This window comes from Ornithorhynchus anatinus, chromosome 19 (assembly GCF_004115215.2).
Source record: "Ornithorhynchus anatinus isolate Pmale09 chromosome 19, mOrnAna1.pri.v4, whole genome shotgun sequence".
Classification (NCBI taxonomy): domain Eukaryota; kingdom Metazoa; phylum Chordata; class Mammalia; order Monotremata; family Ornithorhynchidae; genus Ornithorhynchus; species Ornithorhynchus anatinus.
In genome coordinates this window covers 28,484,678-28,504,969 of record NC_041746.1, presented here as the reverse complement: position 1 = coordinate 28,504,969, position 20,292 = coordinate 28,484,678, and the positions used below count along the sequence as shown (strand labels likewise).

Sequence of the window (20,292 nt, the reverse complement as noted above, 5' to 3'; positions counted from 1 at the left end):
CACATAGTAAGTGCTTAACAAATACAAACATTATTATTATTATTAAGTGCTTAGCACAGTGCTCTGTACACAGTAGGCACTCAATAAATATCCCTGATTATTGGGTGGATTGGTCCATATCCTCTAAACACTTTTATAACCCAGCCCCACAGCATTTATATACATATTCTTATACTTGCTGCTGTCCCCCTTAACTTATCTTATTGTCAGCCTCCCCGTCTACGTTATAAACTCGCTGAGAGCAGGTACTGTGTCTGTTAGTTCATATCGTACTCTCCCAAGTGTTCAGTACAGTACTCGGCACACACGTCCATGCACAAACTTTCATACAAACAGTTCCCCAGTGGGTCATTGCACCACTGTCTCCACACACAGACAGCCCTGGGATGGGCAGGTCACCCAGTAGAAACCCAAGGTCTTAGAACAGTGCTTTGCACATAGTAAGGGCTCAATAAGTAGAGAAGCAGCAAGGCATAGCGGATAGACTATGGGCCCGGGAGTCGGAAGGTCATGGGTTCTAATCCCGGCTCAGACGCTTGCCTGCTGTGTGACTTTGGGCAAGTCACTTCACTCCTCTGGGCTTCAGTTCCCTCAATTGTATAATGGAAATTAAGACTGTGAGCCCCATGTGGGACAGGGACTGTCCAACCTGAGTTGCTTGTATCCCTCTCGGCGCTTAGTACAGTGCCTGGCACATAGTAAGTGCTTAACAAACACCATTTTATGATTATTAATACCATTGGTTGATCATTTAGCTCTAAGTGGGCTTTCTGGGTGATCAGCTGGATCAGATGGATGATAACCTCAAAGTTGCACTTTATTTGGCTGAAGAGATACTGTGAAGATTCATTAGGATTTTTTTTTTTTTAAATTTTCAAGTGAGTCAAAAACCCCAACAACAACAAAAACCCCAGACAGGCCAGGCCTTACTCAATAAGTAGAGGAAGAAACACTGTTTGCGAACTAGTTCACGTTTAGGACCGGGTGAGAGAGAGAGTGTGGATGACTCAGCACAAACCATCATCGCTACTGCACAAACAACTCAGGTGCAGGTCCTGCTGACAGGAAGGACAAACCTTCCCCCTCTTCACAAGTGGTGTCCTACCAAAGCCTACGTGAACGGTAAAGGGCACCACTGAATCTTCACGGGCTGAGCCTACCGGAGATTCTGTGTCTGTTCCCGAGAAACTTACCCTCATGGAAGCAGTCCTTCCTTTGGCAGTAATAATAATAATGGTGGTATTTGTTAAGCGCTTACTATGTGCAGAGTACTGTTCTAAGCTCTGGGATAGATACAGGGTAATCAGGTTGTCCCACATGAGTCTCACAGTCTTAATCCCCATTTTCCAGATAAGGGAACTGAGGCACAGAGAAGTGAAGTGACTTGCCCACAGTCACAAAGCTGACAAGTGGCAGAGGCAGGATTCGAACCCATGACCTCTGACTCCCAAGCCCTGGCTCTTTCCACTGAGCCATGCTGCTTCTCTAACAGTACAACCTCTACTCATCTTTAGGTGCATGGATAACAAAACTGATAAGAGTAACGCTATTTGGTAAGCACTGACTATGTGCCAGCCACCGTAGAAAGCGCCGGCTTAGATGCGAGATAATCAGGTCAGAAACAGACCCTGTCCTACGTGGGACTCACAGTCTAAGTGGGAGGGAGAATAGGTTGCAGTTATGGTTCCAACTGTGTAGGTGCCGATCTAGCAGCCTGGACCCCTTTAGCAGCTCCCCCAATTTTTGAAAATGCCAACCAAACCCCCCTCTTCTCATTTAGTCACCCGGCATGACCTGAAGGGATGGGTCAACTGTTATGTCTGAGGAGAAAGAAGAAAGGATTTCAGGGGGAAAATGTCCTTCTGAGCATTGTTTTAAAGAGACTTTGTGTAGTAACCACACCTGGTCGATTTGATGCTTGAGCCTGGGACAGTTTTTCTGTGCCTCCCCAAGCCCCGACGATGGGGTCTTCTGTCAGGAACAACAGAAGAGGTTCAGCCCCTAGTTTTGGGGATCAAGAACCCGTGCAGAAGAGTTGATTCTAGTACCAGTAGCTGGCGCAGTGTGACTCACACTGTCTGGTCCCTGCCCAAAGTGGCACAGCACGTGACAAAGCATTAGTCTAGTCATCGCCCACGTTCCAGGCAGGGCCAGGACAAGGGTCCGGCTCTCCTGATCTCCAGAGTTATGCTCATTTTCCTTGACCGACAGTGAGACGGTACAAGCACTCAACTCTATCCGTGACACTGGGCAATTCTCGGAGGTACCTTCTTCTCTGAGCTTTGATGAACAGGCTTCCCAGAGGTTATATCCAAAAAATCCAGGCAATCACTCATATTTTTTGAGCAATGTGTGCAAAGAACTGCATTAAACACTTGGGAAACTATAATACAGCAGAGTTGGTAGATAGGTTCCCTGCCCACAGGGAACGCACAGTCTAGAGAGCACAGTTGGTTTGATATACAGACTGTATTTCATGCCCAACCCCGTTCCCTTCCCCAGAGCCCTCCACCCTGCTAAACAGAGAGGCCCAGATCCAATAGGAAATGCATGGACCGTCCTTTCCAAGTGATTTTCTGTGGAGGAGTGGTTGGTCGGCTCAGAAGGCAATCATCATCAGTGGTATTTATTGAACGCTTATTGTGAGCAGAACACTACTAAGCACTTGGGAGAGCATAATGCAACAGAGTCAGAGGACACGTTCCCCACCCACAACAAGCTTAAAGTCTAGAGCCTGTTTCCAAATCCCTCTGGATTCTATATTCTGGGACACAGTAATCGGAGGTCTCTGGCTTGGATCTTTCCAAAAAGACATCACTATGGTAGTTGTTCCTTAAGCAGTTCCAAGAGCATCTCTCCTGTGAATCAGGGTACATGGGTTCACAGGAATGAAGCCGTAAAGTGTTTGTTCCCTGCAGAAAGATGGACAGGAGGGAAGACCTGGATGTGCGTAGCAGGGGTCAGTGCTTTTTCTTTCCAGCTGAAAAGGGGTATATAGAATCCGCACTTGGATCTGTACCATTTGAACACTCCCTCTGTCCCCAGGACTTACACACATATCCATAATTGATGTATTTTATATAAATGTCTGTCTCCCCCTCCAGACTGTAAGCTCGTTGCGGGCAGGGAACATGTCTTCTAATTCTGTTGTACTGTACTCTCCTAAGCGCTTAGTACAGTGCTCTGCATAGAGTAAGTGCTCAGTAAATACCACTGATTGATCATTGATGGATTAGGAAAATCTGTATTTTGCCCTATTCCAGGGCCCGTAGAATTTTCCCTCCCCATCTCTGTGGATTAAGGCCATTTACCCACCATCGCTTTTTGAGGGGAGGGCCAGGAAATGCACAATTTATTGTTTGCTGGATGATGTGGAATCTTGGGATACAGTCCAATCATCACTCATTAACTAGTTCGACTTTCTGAACCTCCGCCGTGATCAGAACTGGGTTGCTTCTCCTCACCCTCCTCCCTCCCCTCCCACCCTCCCACTCCAGGCTTGACTGTAGACAGACAGTGGAGTTCTGGGGCCAGGCTGTGAGTGAGGAGAGAATTTAACCATAGGCGTCACCCCTCCGGCGCAGTCTTTCCCCTTGGCTCCTGCCAGGAAAGAAGGGTTTTTTTTTGTTTTGTTTTTATGGTATTTGTTAAGCGCTTACTAAGTGTCAGGCACTGTACTAAGCGCGGGGGGGGGGATACAATTCTATCAGATTGGACCCAGTCCCTGTTCCACATGTTGCTCTCAGTCTCAACCCCCATTTTACGGCTGAGGTAACTGAGGCACCGAGAAGTGAAGCGATTTGCCAGAGGTCACACGGCAGACAAGTGGCGGAGCTGAGATTGGAACCTAGGATTGACTCCAGAATACAAGCAGAGCCCAGCCCTCCACCATCCCAACCAACCACCAATGACAGCCATGCTCGGACTTACCACCCAGTTGATTTCTGAAAAGGCAGAACCGGTGTTCTCATAAGAACTAAATTATTAAGGGAGAATTGGTTCCTGAAGCAAGGTGAAAGAGTCTTTTCTTTCCAAAAGTATCCGAAATTGGGTCCTCAATTAAAGAAGAAAAATGCAGCTACAGTAATAGATTTAATGTTGAGTCAGGAGGTTGCCACGATTTGGTAGCTGACCTGGAAATGAAATGGACACATTGACCCTTCCTGGTGATCAAGTAACCCCAGTCCCCCAGGCTCTCTGGCTTGTCGCTCTGTGACATCTATGAACCTTTCCCCATCCATCATCCACCCCCTCCTCCCCCCCCACCCGCCCACCCATATCATGGCTTTATAAACTGTTTCCTCACTGCTCTGCACACACATCTCCCTCCCACATTCTACCCCGGTCTGGAGCTAGTGCCTTAAAGGAGGCTAGTGTTGAAACCGATGTGCTGTAAAGCTGAACAGTGCTAAGCTTTTAGTACAGTGCTCCACACATAATAAGTGCTCAATAAATACCATTTGATTGAAATACCTATTGATTGAACAGGGTGGAAGTTGGAAGCTGCATGGCCTTGTCGCAGAGCATGCATAGACCTAGGAGTCAAGGGACCTGGATTCTAATCCTGACTTCACCACTTGTCTGCCAGGGGACCTTGGGCGAGTCACTTAATTTCTCTGTGCCTCCATTTCTTCACATTTAAAGTGGGGATTCAATACCTGTTCTTCCTCCTACTTAGACTGTGAGCCCCAAGAGGGGCAAGGACTGTATCCGACCAGATTATCTCATATCCGCCTTAGCACTTAGTACAGTGCTTGGCACAGAGTATAGCACTTCAGCTGGACTGTAGGCTCTACAAGTCCCCTTCTAGACTGTAAACTCATTGTGGTGTCTACCAACTCTAGAATATTATACTCTCCCAAGTGCTTAGTACAGTGCTCTGCACGCATTGAAGGATTAACATGCATCGCAGTTATTATTACCATCAGAAACATAATCAGTGGTGCATATTAAGCACTATGTGCAGAGCACTGAACAAAGCATGTAAGTACCATTTGGCTTCGTGTCTTAAGTCAAAGACCGCATGTGCGTGACTTCATTCTTCAGACTGTAAGCTCATTGTGAGCAAGGAATGTGTCTCTTTATTGTTATATTACACTCTCCCAGGTACTTGGTACAGTGCTCTGCACACCATAAGCACTCAATAAATACGATTGACTATTTGCCCAGCGCCGAACCGTAGGCATCCTCGTGTTCCATGACGATGGGGTCGAGTTTCCAGGCCTGGCAGAGGAGTCCGTCCAGGGCCTCACCCCGGCTCGTGGTGTGCCCGGCATTTTCAGACCCCAGCGGGAGAAAGGAGGCTCCTAGCTAGGGAACAGTACAGGCTGTGTTGGCTGCTTCGCCTCGGGGACCGGCACCTAATTGGTTTTCCGGTTTTAATCAAAACAATTTAATTGAAAGTAAATGTTTCCAGGCAGAGTCATAACTTAAATGTGGTTCTCTCAGAAGCCAGGAAAAGAAGGTTTTTTCACTTCTAGGGTTGTGAGTTCACAGGCAAACGGAAGGCCTTCGGTAAATGGCCAAGTGGATGGAGCACGGGCCTGGGAGTCTGAAGGTTGTGGGTTCTAATCCCGGCTTTGCCATTTGTCTGCCGTATGACCTTGGGTAAGTCACTTCACTTCTCTGGACCTCAGTTATCTCATCTCTAAAATGGGGATTGGGACTGTGAGCCCCACACGGGACAGGGACTGTGTCCAACCTAATTTGCTGTATCTACCCTAGTACTTAGTACAGTGCCCGGCACATAGTAAGTGCTTAACATATACCATAGTTATTGTCATTATTATTATTATCGTTGATGTTTTTGTTCATTTATAAATCTCCTTAAATGGGAGGAGCAGGCCAAACTGGAATAATAAGTGTGGTATGTGTTAAGGGCTAATCTGTTTATCCTGTATCTATTCCAGCACTTAGTACAGTGCTTAGCACTTGATAAGCACTTAACACATACCACCATTATGCTGAGGAGGAGGAACAGCCAGGGGAAGTGTGCCTTCAATCGTGGATTAGCTGGAGAATGAACAGGATCTGTAGGTTACAAAAAGAACCCTCCATGTCGCAAGATCTCATTTGATCTTTATCACTGTGCCGGAATAGACCTGCCTTAATGGTAAGATAACATGGCACCTGGGGTGGGGAGGAAGACTCCTTAAATACCTCATGGGAAGGAGCCGTTGAGGGAGAAGCATTGTGACCTAGTGGAAGGCCTGGAAGTCAGAGGACCTGGGTTCTAATCTCAGCTCTGCCAGTTGCCTGCTCTGTGACCTTGGGGAATTCACTTTACTTCTCTGTTTTCTTGTTTTGTTTTGTTATCTGTCTCCCCCTCCTTCTAGATTGTGAGCTGGTTGTTGGGTAGGGATTGTCTCTGTTTGTTGCTGAAATGTACTTTCCAAGTGCTTAGTGCAGTGCTCTGCACTCAGTAAGCACTCACTAAATACAGTTGAATGAACTTCTCTATGCCTCAGTTTTTCTCATCTGTAAAATGGCAATTAAATACCTCTTCTCCCTCCCCCTTAGACTACGAGCTCCACATGCGACAGGGAATGTGTCCAATCCGATTAATTTGTATCTACCCCTAGTGTTTAGAACAGTGCTTGACACATAGTAAGTGCTTAACAAATATCACAATTGTTATGTAATCATCCATATAAAGAAGCATTCGAATTATTTATTGAGAACCTCCTGAATGGGAGGTGCTGTACTAAGTATTTGGGAAAGTCCAAAATAATAATAATAATAATGATGTTATTTGTTAAGTGCTTACTATGTGCCAAGCAATGTTCTAAGCACTGGGGGGATACAAGGTAATCAGATTGTCCCACATGGGGCTTACAGTTTTAATCCCCATTTTACAGATGATGTAACTGAGGCACAGAGAAGTTAAGTGGCTTTCCCAAAGTGATACAGCTGACAAGTGGTGGAGCCGGGATTAGAACCCATTACCTCTGACTCCCAAGTCCATGCTCTTTCCACTGAGCTATGCTCCTTCTCCAGAAGTATTAGACAAGTTCCCTACCTCCCAGGAGCTGACACGCTAAGGTTTCTGGCAGCTTGCTCTGAACGTTTCCATCCAAACAATCCGAAGCCTTCAAATGGTGACTCATTCATTCATTCGTGGGGTAATTAGGTCAGTCTTCACTCGTGTTGCCCGTTGGGTTGTGCTGTGGGTGTGGGCCCAGTGTTGAAATCATGTCATTTCTGCATCAATAGGAACAAGAACGGTTATGGCCTGCATTAGAATCTACCTCGTGTCCAATTTTAAAAGAAGCATGCCTCTTGGGCTACTTGAGAGCCGCCGTATAAACGTTAGTGAGGGGCTAGGCTGCCGTACTTCTGTTAGATTAGAAAAATGAATGTGTTTTTTCTGTGTAGGCTCCAGGGACACCTGTGAAGGAATGTACACTTGGTTCCTTGAAAAATGTTCACGTCTGTTTTGTTTGTTAAAGGAGCAGCTGTTCAACTCAACTGTATATTTGCAGGAAGCTTGTCTGTGGGAGGGGTGGGGTGTGCGTGTGTGTTCCAATGGAGCATATTAATATCCAAAACATTGTTTTAAGTAATAGTAAATAAATGGGTGGGTGAAGCAAGCTAGAAGCGGCCAGGAAATTGAGTTACAGCTGACATTTTATCCTCTCCGAGGTTTGTGTAAAAGGCCACCGCGAACACTGCATTTCCCCAGGAAGGAGGGTAGAGGTTTTGTTGGTAACACACCCTCTGCAACGTTTGAACGGAGTTTAAAATATGTTGTTGTCTGAAAAGGGGTCCAGAAAGCACCATTCTCAGCGATCTTGTCGGTTCAAAGATATGCTGTTCTTTACGGGGCCCCCTGAACTGTAGGCTCATTGTGGGCTCTGCATACAGTAAGCGCTCAGTAAAAACGATTGAATGGATGAATGGGCAGGGAACATGTCTACCAACTCTAGAGTATTGTAGTCTCCCAAGCACTTAGTACAGTGCTCTGCATACAGTAAGTGCTCAATAAATACCACTGTTGGATTGAGTGGGTAAATGCTGCAATTACTGAGCAGAGCTGCACTTGGATCCACAACCAACTTGTTTGGTTGGGCTTGGTAGGAAGGAGAAAGGGAAAGTGTTGTTCTGAAACAGTCCAGTTCTCCTAAAAAGTAATAGTTGGAGAAGTGGCACTCGTTACAGTTTTTACTGAGTGTACATTGGGGTACAAAACACTGTAGTAAGTGTTTGCATGAGTACAACGGAAGCAAGAACCCGTGCTGTGTACGTAATAAGCGCTTAATAAATACTGGATCAACACATTCCCTGCCCCACAAGAAGTTTTTGCCCTAAAGAGGGAAACAGAGAAATATTTTTCAAGTTGAGTAATGAGAATCAATAACCGAAGGTACAGTAATAGTAACTGTGGTATCTGTCATGTGCTTCCAATGTGCCAAGCGTTGTAGTAAGAGCTGGGGTACATACAAGACAATCAGGTCCCACATGGGGCTCACAGTCTAAGTAGAAGGGAGAACCGGCATTGAATTCCCCTTTTTACAGATGAGGGAACTGACGCAGAGAAAAGTGAAGTGACTTGCCCAAAGTCACCCAGCAGGTAAGAGGCAGGGGTCAGGATTAGAACCCAGGTCCTCTAACTCTGAAAGTTGAGTATACATTGTATGCAAATCCTGAGCACGTCTATAAATGAATACTTGAGCACCAAAGGTGGACTTTAGGTTGGTAGGGATTAGAGCTGGGGAGCCTGTTGTTGGGTAGGGATTGTTTCTCTCTGTTGCCAAATTGTACTTTCCAATCCTTAGTACAGTGCTCTGCACACAGTAAGCGCTCAATAAATACGATTTAATGAAAGAATGGTGCAGAGGGTCCTTCTTCTGTACCAGTGGTCGGGTGGCTCAGCTAACTGAGGTGTCGTTAGCTGGCCTCTAGTCTACAGTGTTAGGTGACATTACTATCTGGGTTTGGCACTTTGTTTACTTCTCTTCCTTCACTCCTCCTTGCCCCCACCTTTTTTTTTTTTGATTAAGTGTTCACTTAAATATAGCTACTACTGCACATACTCCTACATGGGTAACTATCAAAGAGCACTATTTCACTAATTGGGTAGTGGGCACCAGTTGCCCAACAATAATTTGTGTTTATGAAACTCCTTAGGTGGTAATTAAATGATTCCTAAGACTTAGTAAAACTTTTGAGAGGCCGTGTCCCAAAGCACCGTTTTAGCAACCAAGTTGGATTTCTAGCCTCAAACTATTTCCTTTCGATACTTCATCAGGGAGAAGTCATAATAAAAATTAAAGTGGTGTTTTTTTCAGCCTGGACAGGCCAAGCATCGTGCTAAGATTCAAGAAAATTAAATCATGTACAGCCCCTGTCTCTCCTAGGGACCCTGGTCTATGAGCGAGGGAGAGCAGGGATCTTATCCCCATTTTACAGATGAGGAAGTGGAGGCCCAGAGAAGTTAAGTGACTTGGACAAGGTCACACAGCAAGCAAGTGACAGAGCCAAGACCAGAACTGGGTTTTCTGACTTCCAGTCCCTGGCTCTTTCCAGCAGCACTTACATACTCATTTCTACCCTTCCTCTTTACTTGTGTGTATATGTACAACTAATTGTACAGCTAATTACTTATTCTCATTATTGTAACTGTAAAAATTTTCACATCTGCCTCCCCTTTAGAGTGTAGGCTCCCTGTGGGCAGGGGATAAGTCCTGTATTTGTGCTGTACTTTCCCAAGCACCTTAGTGCTTTGCCCTTAGTAAATATAATATGCCCATCTCCCCCCGGTGCCCACCCAAATTAATGAGTAGAAGATGTTATTGAGCAATGTTCTGCTTCCTCTAAACTGTGACCTCGTTGTGGGCAGTGAACAGGTCTACCAACTCTTTCATTTTGTACTCTCCCAAGTGCTTAGTACAGTGTTGTGCACACAGCAAGTGCTCAGTAAATACCATTGATTGTTAAAGTATTTAATTTCATGAAGACAGCTGTGCATATTAATCATTCTCCATAGGTGAAATGGGGTAATAAGATGGGTAATGAGGCCATTTTCAAACTTCACAGTGAGTTTCAGCATTAGTTGGGAGGTTTTTTTGTTTGTTTGCAGTCAATTGATCATTCATATTTATTGAGCGCTTTCAAGCCAGAGAAACTGGGGAAATGAAAATTTCAGACTTTTCCATTGTGTTTAAGTGACAGGAGATGTCTTTCTCTGAGGTGGAATATTCTGGGTAGCATTTACCTGTTTGTAGATGGAGTCAATCTTCATGGGGAGAGTTGCCCTGTTGCCCTGATTCCCCCAGTCCTGGGCCAGAAAAGCCATAAGAATGTACAGCAGCATTTAGTTCCATCTTCGATAGCAAAGTAAACAGGATTATTTCCAACGCTAGTCATTCTACTGGGTTAACGCGAAGCTCCAGATGGATCTGAGAGATAATTTCCAAAATACGTGTTTTCAAAGCGGGGAGAAGTGAATAGCCACGACTGTTCTTATCTCTTTGAATCAACCCCCTTAAAGAATTAGCAGAGATGATCTCTGGGTCTCTCCTGGGTTGTCCCAGACAAACTACTGAGATAGCTTATATACCCTGTGTGGAAATAGAGAAGGTCATAGCCTCTGGAAGTCTGGGTGTGGTGCTCCCCTGAATAGCAGTGTTTCCCCTTCAGTCTCAGTTTGGGAATTTTGCCGAGGTGGGTCTGCCTTTTCTTTAAAAGAGGCCAGTGGTCAGTTTGGGGTTTGGATTTCAGGACTTGCTTGCCCAGAGAAATAGGATCTGTGGGGATTGTGGGTAGAAATTGATGGGTTGCGCCTGCTTGGAGTAGGGGTGGGGGTCTTTGGAGGGGTGTGCAGCTGCTATGGCAACTGGTCCTAGGAAAACGTGGGTGTGGGGGAGTGTTCAGACTGTTGACTGAAAGCCCTTTGTGGGCAGGGATGGTGTCAATTAACTTTGTTGTAGTGTACTTTCCCAAGTGTTTAATACAGTGCCCTGCCCACAGTAAATTCCCAATTAATTGCTCTCCAATTACAGTTACTCTCCCCCGCTCCAAAGCCTTATTGAAGACATATCTCCTCCAAGAGGCCTTCCTTGTCTAAGCTCTCCTTTCCTCTTTTCCCACTCCCTTCTGTGTCGCCCTGACTTGCTCCCTTAATCATCCCCCCTCCCAGCCCCACAGCACTAATGTCCAGATCTGTAATTTATTAATTTATATGAATGTCTGTCTCCCCGTGTAGACTGTAAGCTCATTATGGAATATGTCTATTTATTTTCATATCGAACTCTCCCAAGTGCTCAGTTCATTGCTCTGTACACAGTAAGCGCTCAGTAAACTGATAATAAATGCCATCAATTGATTGATGGTAGAAAGAACTTGGGACCGGGAGTGAGAAGACCAGGGTTCTTGTCCTGGCACCGTGACTCGCTTACTGTGTGACCTTGGACAAGGCACTTAACGTTTTGGGGCTCATCTGTAAAAAGAGGGCCAAATGCCTCTTCTCCCTCCTTCTCTGACTGCGATCAGTCAGTCAATCAGTAGTATTTACTGAGTGCTCTCTCTGAGCAGAGAACTGCACTACATGCTTAGGATAGTACAGTAGATTATAAAGATAATTATGGTATTTGTTAAGTGCTTATTATGTCCCAGGTACTGTTCCAAGAGCTGAACATGCTCCGTGCACTCCAACAACTTATAATCATTCAGCAGATGCTCAGTAAGGACCATTAATGCTGCTATGAAGTAAATCATTATATCCGGAGCGCTTTGGGTGGAAGTGACTACCCTGCTGGGATCTCTTACCTAAATCCCAAGCTTCCAGAAGGAATCAATTTATGAACTGTGGTGGTCCCAAGGCCTACAAGTCTCCTTGAAAACTCTTGGCTTGGTTTAACTTCCACAGCTCCCAAAATGGAAGAAACTGTATTTACTTTAGATATTCCATTTGATTGCAAGTTCCTCGAGATCGGAGAAGGTGGGTTTTACTTCTGCTATACTCTGTGACGCGCTTCAAACAGCTCTGCCCTGAATAAGAACTCAGTGAATATGATTGATTGATTGATTGGCTTTGATTATTTTGGAGAAAGAAAGAGCTGCAGCCAGTGTGTTTAGCACGTGACCAAACGTCAAGGGGAAGACTCCTTTGTTTGCTAGCTCATTGAAACATGCCAGGCACGGCGTGTGCTTGATGACGATTTCCTTCCAACCCTTGTCTATCATCACTTATCCCCTCTCTTTTTAAAGAAGCCCCAGTATGCATAACGTTTGTTCAGAGGGAACAAAGCAAACCCTGTGTCTTTTTTTTCCTCCACCTCTCAGATGGGGCTAGGGCAGTGTCATTGTCTCATGGAAATCAGAATTCATTTCTGATCATCTATTTCCGCATCTTTCTCTCTGTTATCTGTGAGTTCTTTTTCCATTGGGTCAGCAGCCCCTGGGATGAATTGTATAGCAAGAGGTCCTTTGAGGTTGAATTTTTGCACCCACTAAAAAGGAGAGCCTTTATGCCTCATTTTTTGGGGTGCCTGATTCACTGAAGTTGGGGAGGAGACACACACTCTGATATTCTGGGCCGTGGTAAGGACATTGCAGTCTTGTTCCAACTATGCACTTTGTTTTAGAAAATTTTTCTCTTCAGTTGTACGTGATCTTTAATCTTCTTACATAGAAGTTTTACCGTGGCTCTTTTCAAGCAAAAGCTTCATAGGGAACAAGAGAGAAGGAGGCAAAAGAGAAAGCAGCATCTAGCGCTGCACATGTTGAGCACCACAAAATGACAAGGGACAAACTCTTTGTGTGCCCAAGATGTCCAGAACTGTGGCTCCCACCTTGACCTTTTCGACCCCACATGCCCTCAAGAGGTGAATCTCATCATCGATGACGTCTTCTTCGAAAAAGCAGTACAACTAAATGAATACGTACTGTACCTTGAAGTAGAATTTCTATCCTTCCATTCCCTAGTCATATCTACATAGGCCAATTTTCAGCCTCTTTTACCAAGCCATGTGAATCCAAGCCCTTCTGGTTGTAGCACTGCCTGCAGTTATTCTTCTCCAGAGCAGAGAGCGCCGCAGCTGTGCCTTTCCACCGAACAGAATTGCAACCGTCCAACGGAAACGGTTGTGTTTCTGTTTACTAAACTAGCTCTCCACAAGGGGATAAGTGACCAGAGCAGTTCCTTGGCCTGCTGGGAATGAACAAGACCACCCCCCTTGGAATGTCCCATGATTGGCTGTGTCTTCTTTCTCCTTTCTCCCACGGTGCCCTTCTCTGAGGACAAGAGGCCAGCTGGGAGGAATGAGGAGGAAGATAGACTCTCTTTTCAACTGATGTCCTTCACCCCTGTGCGATGCGGCAGCAAGAGGAGGAAAATCTAATCTGTCTAAACAAAGCCATATAGGACTTTATACTCCTCCTTCCCCTAATCCCTCTAGCCAATCCCTTCGTCTCAGAGCTAAATGCAACTCTACTTTTTCATCTGTCAGTTCGTGCGCCTTAACCCAACGCCCCCATCCATCTTTGCGTCCCTTCTTCCCATCGCTTCTCTTCAGGGGCAGACGTTCTGAGGCGAAGTGGGGAGATGTGTTTCAGCTGGGGGGAGGTAGCCTTCCCGTCTGAATATTCTCAGCCTCTGTGTCAATGGACCAGGCATCTGCCTGCTTTTTATAGCTCCTGATCCACCAGGAGAAATCCTCCTCTTTGGCTTCCTCCCCTCGGTACCTCCTACAGTTCCATTTTCGACAGGTTCTGATACCTTAGAAGGATCTGAACATTTTCAACTGATTTCTTCCCATGTTTTGGAGCTTGAACTTGATCGACAGTTGTTCTCCTCCGGCCTGGGAAACGTCAAATTATTTGTTTCAATTCAGGGTGTTCTTTCCTATGTCTAAGCTCACCTAAATGTCTCTATTGGATTCCGTTGCACCTTCCCCTCTTTGTCCAGAGATGTAATTTTGGATTCCTAATTGCCCAAAGACATTTGTTTTGTCGTAATGAGGACCTGTGTCTTGCCATTTACCAAAATGCTGCTTTTTTGTAGAACCTTTAAACCAGCCCCTTTACCCGATACCTGCCTCTGGCTTTCTAGATTCTGTCCTTCCCTCTCTCCTAAGTCTCCCACCCCCATCCTGCCATCTTTAGCCCATCTCTTGGGCATACACAATTTGTTTTTTCCTATGTGTGGTAGGGTTTGCCCCTGGGACCTGGCGCTCGCTTATTGTGAATTAACTTGGCATGGATGGGAAACAACCGCCTTGTGTCATCTTCAGGCTTCCCCTCGGAGCCAAGGTGTGTGCTGTTCAGAAAGACAAACCGAAGCCCAAATGTGGAACTGTCCTCTGTGACTAAGATGGTGCTCCCGACAGGGAGGCCCGATCCATGCGTATGACTGGGACTGGAAAGATGGGTACAAAACTGATACAACCTGCCCTGTTGTCCTCTCTAGGCTGTAAGCTCATTACGGGCAAGGGAGCGTTTCTGCTAATTCTGTTGCCTTGTATGCTCCCAAGCGTTTAATACAATGCTCAACACATAGTAAATACTCAGTAAATATGATTGATTGATTTAGGATGGAATCTTGCTTCATTAATGGGCTTGCCTGTTTCTAAGTCTACCTTTTGGAAACCTAAGAGAAGCAGCATGGTCTATTGGGTTGAGTAAGGGCCTGGAAGTCAGAGGACCTGAGTTCTAATCCTGGCTCTGCCACTTGCATGCTGGGGTGTGACTTTGGGCAAGTCACTTCTCTGTGCCTCAGTTTCCTCAACTGTAAAATGGAGATTCAGTACATATTCTCCCTCCTTAGACTTAGACTCTGAGCCCCAAGTGAGACAGAAACTCTGTCTGACCAGGTTGGTATGTCTCCATCCCAGTGCTTAGAACAGTCCTTGAAAAATAGTAAATGCTTAACAGATACCATAATTATTGTTGTGAAGTCATTGCTCCTTCTCCCAATAGCTGCATGCCAGAGTGGTCTGAGAGTTGCTGGGTCTCCAACAGGCCATGCAATGGTGTGTGGTTTGAGACTGCACTTCAGCGTTCTTTGAATCATTTCTTTTGACCTTCAGGTGCGGGTTTTTCCTCCTTTCTCTGTTCACCATACAGCAGCTGCATAATCCATGGCTACTCTTGTATGGAACGAGGCCACCAAACAGAGTCCCCTGGGAATCTAGTTCATAGCCAGGCTAGGTATTTGCCCATCTTCAGGTCTAACAATTAGTGGTATTTATTGAGCTCTTATTTTGTGCAGAGTACTGTACTACTACTAATAATAATTGTTATATTTGTTAAGCGTTTACTGCATGCCAGGCACTGTACTAAGCGCTCCGTGGATACAAGCACATCAGGTTGGACACGGTCCCTGTTCCACAGGAGGCTCACAGTCTCAATCCCCATTTTACAGATGAGGAACCTGAGGCACAGAGAAGTAAAGTGACTTGCCCAAGGTCACACAGCAGATAAGTGGCCGAGCTAGGATTAGAACCCATGGCCTTCTGACTCCCAGACTGGTGCTTTATCCACTATACCATGCCACTAAGCACTTGGATGTGCAGAACAGTTGGTAGACATTATCCCCTCGAGACTGTAAGCTTGTTGTAGACAGGGAATATGTCTACCAACTATTATTTTTCTATCACATTGAGTGTCTCTACTCTACCACGTGGATGCTCCTGGTCAGGGAGACCCAAGAGGGCCTAGGTTGGCAATATTTTCTCAAAATCTGGTTCAATTCAAACTTCCGTAGCACACCCCACCCCCAAAGAAACAAAAAAATACTTGCCTGATTTTTAAACTTGCTGTGAGGTAAGAATTTTATGTTCTCGGTGTAGATTATAAAATGCTGTGGACAGCTGTAGGAGAATAATATCATCCATCAGTCAATCAGTGCCTGATATTTCCTGGGAGAGCACAACAGAAGCAGGCTACTTGGTACCTGCCCTCACCACACATTCAGTCTAATGGGGAAGACCAAAACTGTTTACAAATAAAGTGTGCTTGTGTGTTTGTGTGTGTGTGTGTGTGTAGGAGTAGATGACAGGAAGTGGTTCAAGTATATCAGGATGAAGGAGCATAATGAGTAATTGAATATACAAATGAAAATCCAAATAAAATTATACATCTAAAAGCTCTGTTGTACTCACCCTAGCACTTAATACAGTGCTTTACACAGTGTTAAAGCTCAGTAAATGCCATTGGGGTGTGTATGTGTGTTCGTGCGTGCGTGTGTAAATATACACCTAAGTGGAGGGGAGAGGAAACAAAATGCACACCAACACCACCAATTGATACCTGAAACCTATTAACCCTTCCAATCAGTTGGATTTTAAAGATAAAAATATTTGTCCATTGGATCGTCCACCGTTTGCAAAAAATTTAAACTGGGGACTTGGCCATACCTCTTAGCAACTCAAGAAGTCACCTGTTGTTTTCCTGTGTTTGCAGGCACTCTAGGTTCAGTACCATGGCAGCCATTCTGGTTTCCCGGTTCTGCCACTCGTCTGCCCTGTGACTTTGAACAAGTCACTTAACTTCTCTGTGCCTCAGTTCTCTCATCTGCATTCAATACCTGTTCTTTCTCCTACTTAGATTGTGAGCCCCATGTGGGTCCTGATTATCTTGTATCTACCCCAGTGCTTAGTACAGAGTTTGGCACATAATAAGCACTTAACAAATACCATTATTAAGAGGAGAAGGGGTAGTGGTGGCAAGCCAGTCTTTGGGCAGTGATTGTCTCTATCTGTTGCCAAATTGTACATTCCAAGCGCTTAGTACAGTGCTCTGCACATAGTAAGCACTCAATAAATACTATTGAATGAATGATAATATTTACTGAGCACCTGCTGGGGGCAATACACTGTTCCCTAAGTGCTTGGGAAGTACAAGATGGTTAAGTGATGCATTCCTTGCTCACAAGGCGGTTACTCTCTAGTCCGGTGGAGACAGTCATGAAAATAAGTCTGTCTGGGAATCAGTGGTTTGATGGCAGAGTCCTGCTTTTAATTGAAATAACAGAAGTCAACTTTATTGGAAAATATTCTGGCTGGAAGGTGAATAACTAAGAAAGGGGAAGTGAAAATATCCTCCATAGGCTCCTCTTCGGGTCTTTCTATTGCCTATCTTTTGTCCTCTTGGAATTCCCCAAAAGGCTGCCTGGAACGTTGTATCCATTAAAAGATTTCAGAAGAAAGGGAGAAGACTGAAGCGGGGAGAATTGCCCTAATTAGAAAGCTGAATTGAGTGTTGAGGATTTTTACCCAACCAGTGAGTCTAGAGTACTCACCCAGATCCGAGGGTGGGGGCAGAATGAAAACACATTTTAATTATTAGAGTAACTCCATTTATTTGCACAGCTGCACCATTACTGAAATTTGCAGTAGGCATCAAAATTCCACTGTTACATTGTCCCTGAGCACTACACCTGCCAGGCCCGCACTTTTAGGACTAATAGAGAGTGTGTTTGAGTGTGTGTGTATCTGTGTGTGTGTGTGTATGATTGTGCGAGCAATGGAGGAATATAAGAGGCTTAGCCTTTTAGGAATAAATTCCAGTCTAGCGTAGCATGAAAATGATGTGTCAGTGAATACAGAACACAGGATCACCTTCTGTCTCCTTTCTTTAAAGCAGATAAGAGAGGCAGAATGTAAAGAGATTTATTTTGTAGCCGTTTGAAGCTGACCAAGCAATTTATAACGGGTAAAATGCTGATTTATGGCTGGAAAGAAAAGAATGTGGGTTGTTGCTAAAAATGCCATTAATTGCATGATTGTTTAAAGTGCAAATCGTATTCAGCAATTTGTTAGCCCTTTTTTTTAATTTTTGGCTGGAGTAATTCAATGTCAAGGGATTTTCAACAGAAAGAGGATGAACCTACAAATGCAAAAGAAATCCATTAAGTCGGCTGATCTTTCAATTCCAAGACATAAAGAAAATTACATTTGAGAGGGTGAGGGTGAGGGTAAGGATGAAAAGGATTGGGTTTTCCTTAAACCCAGACTGGAATAGGCATCCAAGAAGGAGCTCCATAGATGGCTGGGAGGGCAGCCTTATCCTTTCTCGTAGATGTGTCTGGGGATTTCTTCATGAATTACTGTTTTTGATGTCTGTGTCCTGGGCTCTGAAAACCTTCCACTAAAATTGAAAAATGTTCATGACAGCTGATGACTGAGGAATGTTGTCGAGTGGGTGAAATGGCATCTTTCTTTATCCACCCTCCGTGATTGGCTGAGGTGTTTCCGAAAATCCAGTTCAGTCAGTCACTTCTCCGGGCCAACTGGATTTTCCCTCTAGTGGGTCTTGCACTAGGCTAGAGATTGCTAATGAGGATCCTAGCCTAATGGTAAAATTTTTTCAGCGCTTATTATATGCCAAGTACTGTGTTAAACACTGCCATAGATCCAAGATAATCAGATAAAATCAGACCCCCGTCTCAAACAGCATTCCAAGTTGAGGAAGGTGGAGAGTAGGTGTCATCCCTATTTTATTGATAATTAGGGGCTCATTGTGGGCAGGGAATGTTTCTATCAACTCTGTTGAGTTGAATCTCCCAAGTGCTTAGTAGTGCTCCGTGCCAAGTAGAAGCTCAATAACTACCACTGGTGAAGAGGAGGAGGGAACTGAGGCCCAGAACAGTTAAGTGACTTGTCCATGGTCACTCAGCAGTCAAGTGGCAGAGCCAGGACTAGAACCCAGCTTCTTCTGACTCCCGGGCCTGTGTTCTATACATTAGGTTATGCTGTATCCTACCTCAGGCCTGTCCTTGTTGTCAAATCTACCCCGCTTCCAAAGCCTTTGCTCGAGTACCGTCACGCCTCATTAACTTCATGACCCTAGACCAAAAGCTCTTCTTTAAATTGTAAGATCCACGTGGGCGGGAAACATGTTTATCAACTCTGTTAAATTCTACTCTCCAAAACGCTTAGTACAGTGCTCTGCTTACAGTAAGTACTCAATAAATACAATTGATTGATTGACTGACATGATTTTGGCCACTTCGCTCACTCGGTTCTCTGCTCCTGTTCAAACTAAGATTGCCTCAGTCTTCCCTCTCTCCCCACATTAGTCCCCAGCACCCTGAAAGCCTCTTCCTCTGCGGCCGTTTCCCTCTGGAAAGCGTCTGCTGATACCGTTCCCTCTCATCTGAGACTCCTCTGTGTCTCTTTTTAATCGGCTTTCCTTTTCTAACAATACTTTCTCCTTTCTCTCTAATATTGGACTTTTGATTTAATACTTTAATTTATTTGTCAAGCAGAGCCTCTCAACTACTGTTTGGGATTATTCATGATCAACACAATCTGCTATTCAATTCTGTAAGTTAATGTAAGGTGCAGTATTGTGCCGTTTATATAGGTTACATCACCAGCAAGGCCAGGGACACATGACAACCATCTTGATTACTTTAATTTCATTTATGGCCGATCTCCATATATTGTGAAGCACTTAGAGAAATATAGCCGCTCTCCTTTTTCACAAGAGGAATCCCGGGGTTAGAGGACTCTAGTTTTTTGGTTGTCCGGTTTGTGGTGATAAAGGCCACAACGAGCGAGATGGTAGGACAGATAGGCATGGCTGCCAGAGAGGGGTGAGGTTGAGGTACGTTTTTTACTCAGGGTGCTGTGGCAGTGGCATCTGGAAAGGTTTCTGCAGTTAAAGCGTGGCCAGGCAGGGGAAGGATGGTGGGAGCCCATGGTTTTTGTTTGCCTTCTCTAAGGGCAGCTGGGGGATTACTGACCTTTGGTCAGCAATAGCATTGTTTTTATTCTGTGACATCTTGTGGAGTGTTAGCATTTCTGGTGTAGGCAGGCAGAGTGACATTTGCAAATACAGGAGGACCTGTGATTCCTACTACTACCAATGATAATAATTGTAGTATTTGTTAACCGTAGTACTACAGTACTGCAGAAAACATAGTAGTCAAGTAAAAAAATATATTTAAGTGCTTACTTTGTGTCAAGCACTGTTCTAAGCGCTTGGGTAGGTACAAGTTAATCAGGTTGGACACAGTCGCTGTCCCATGTGGGGCTCACAGTCTTAATCTTCATTTTACAGATGAGGTAACTGAGGCACAGAGAAGTTGAGTGATTTGCCCAAAGTCACACAGCCGATCAGTGGCGGAACCGGGATTACAACCCACAACCTCCGACTCGCCAGCCCGTGCTCTTTCCACTAAGCCACGCTACTTCTCTACTGTACTAATCACTTGGGAGAGTGCAATAGCAGTACTAATATTAAACATTTACTGTGTGCAGAGCACTATATTAAGCGCTTGGAAGAGTTCCCCTGCCCTAAAGGAGTTTACAGTGGAATGGGATAGATAAGCACTAAAATAAATTTGAG

General features: G+C 44.9%; 1 protein-coding gene and 1 long non-coding RNA gene across 2 annotated transcripts in view; one reads left to right on the top strand and one right to left on the bottom strand.

Annotated features, from left to right (window-relative positions):
- BACH2 (BTB domain and CNC homolog 2) overlaps positions 1-20,292 on the top strand; it is a 182,327-nt gene that overhangs the window by 21,853 nt on the left and 140,182 nt on the right. The gene's annotated exons all lie outside the window — the stretch shown is intronic.
- On the bottom strand, positions 4,074-6,126 carry LOC120639013. Its single transcript, XR_005661112.1, has 2 exons — positions 5,954-6,126; positions 4,074-4,133 (listed from the first exon to the last, which is right to left on the bottom strand). It is a non-coding gene; the product is annotated as an uncharacterized LOC120639013 (long non-coding RNA).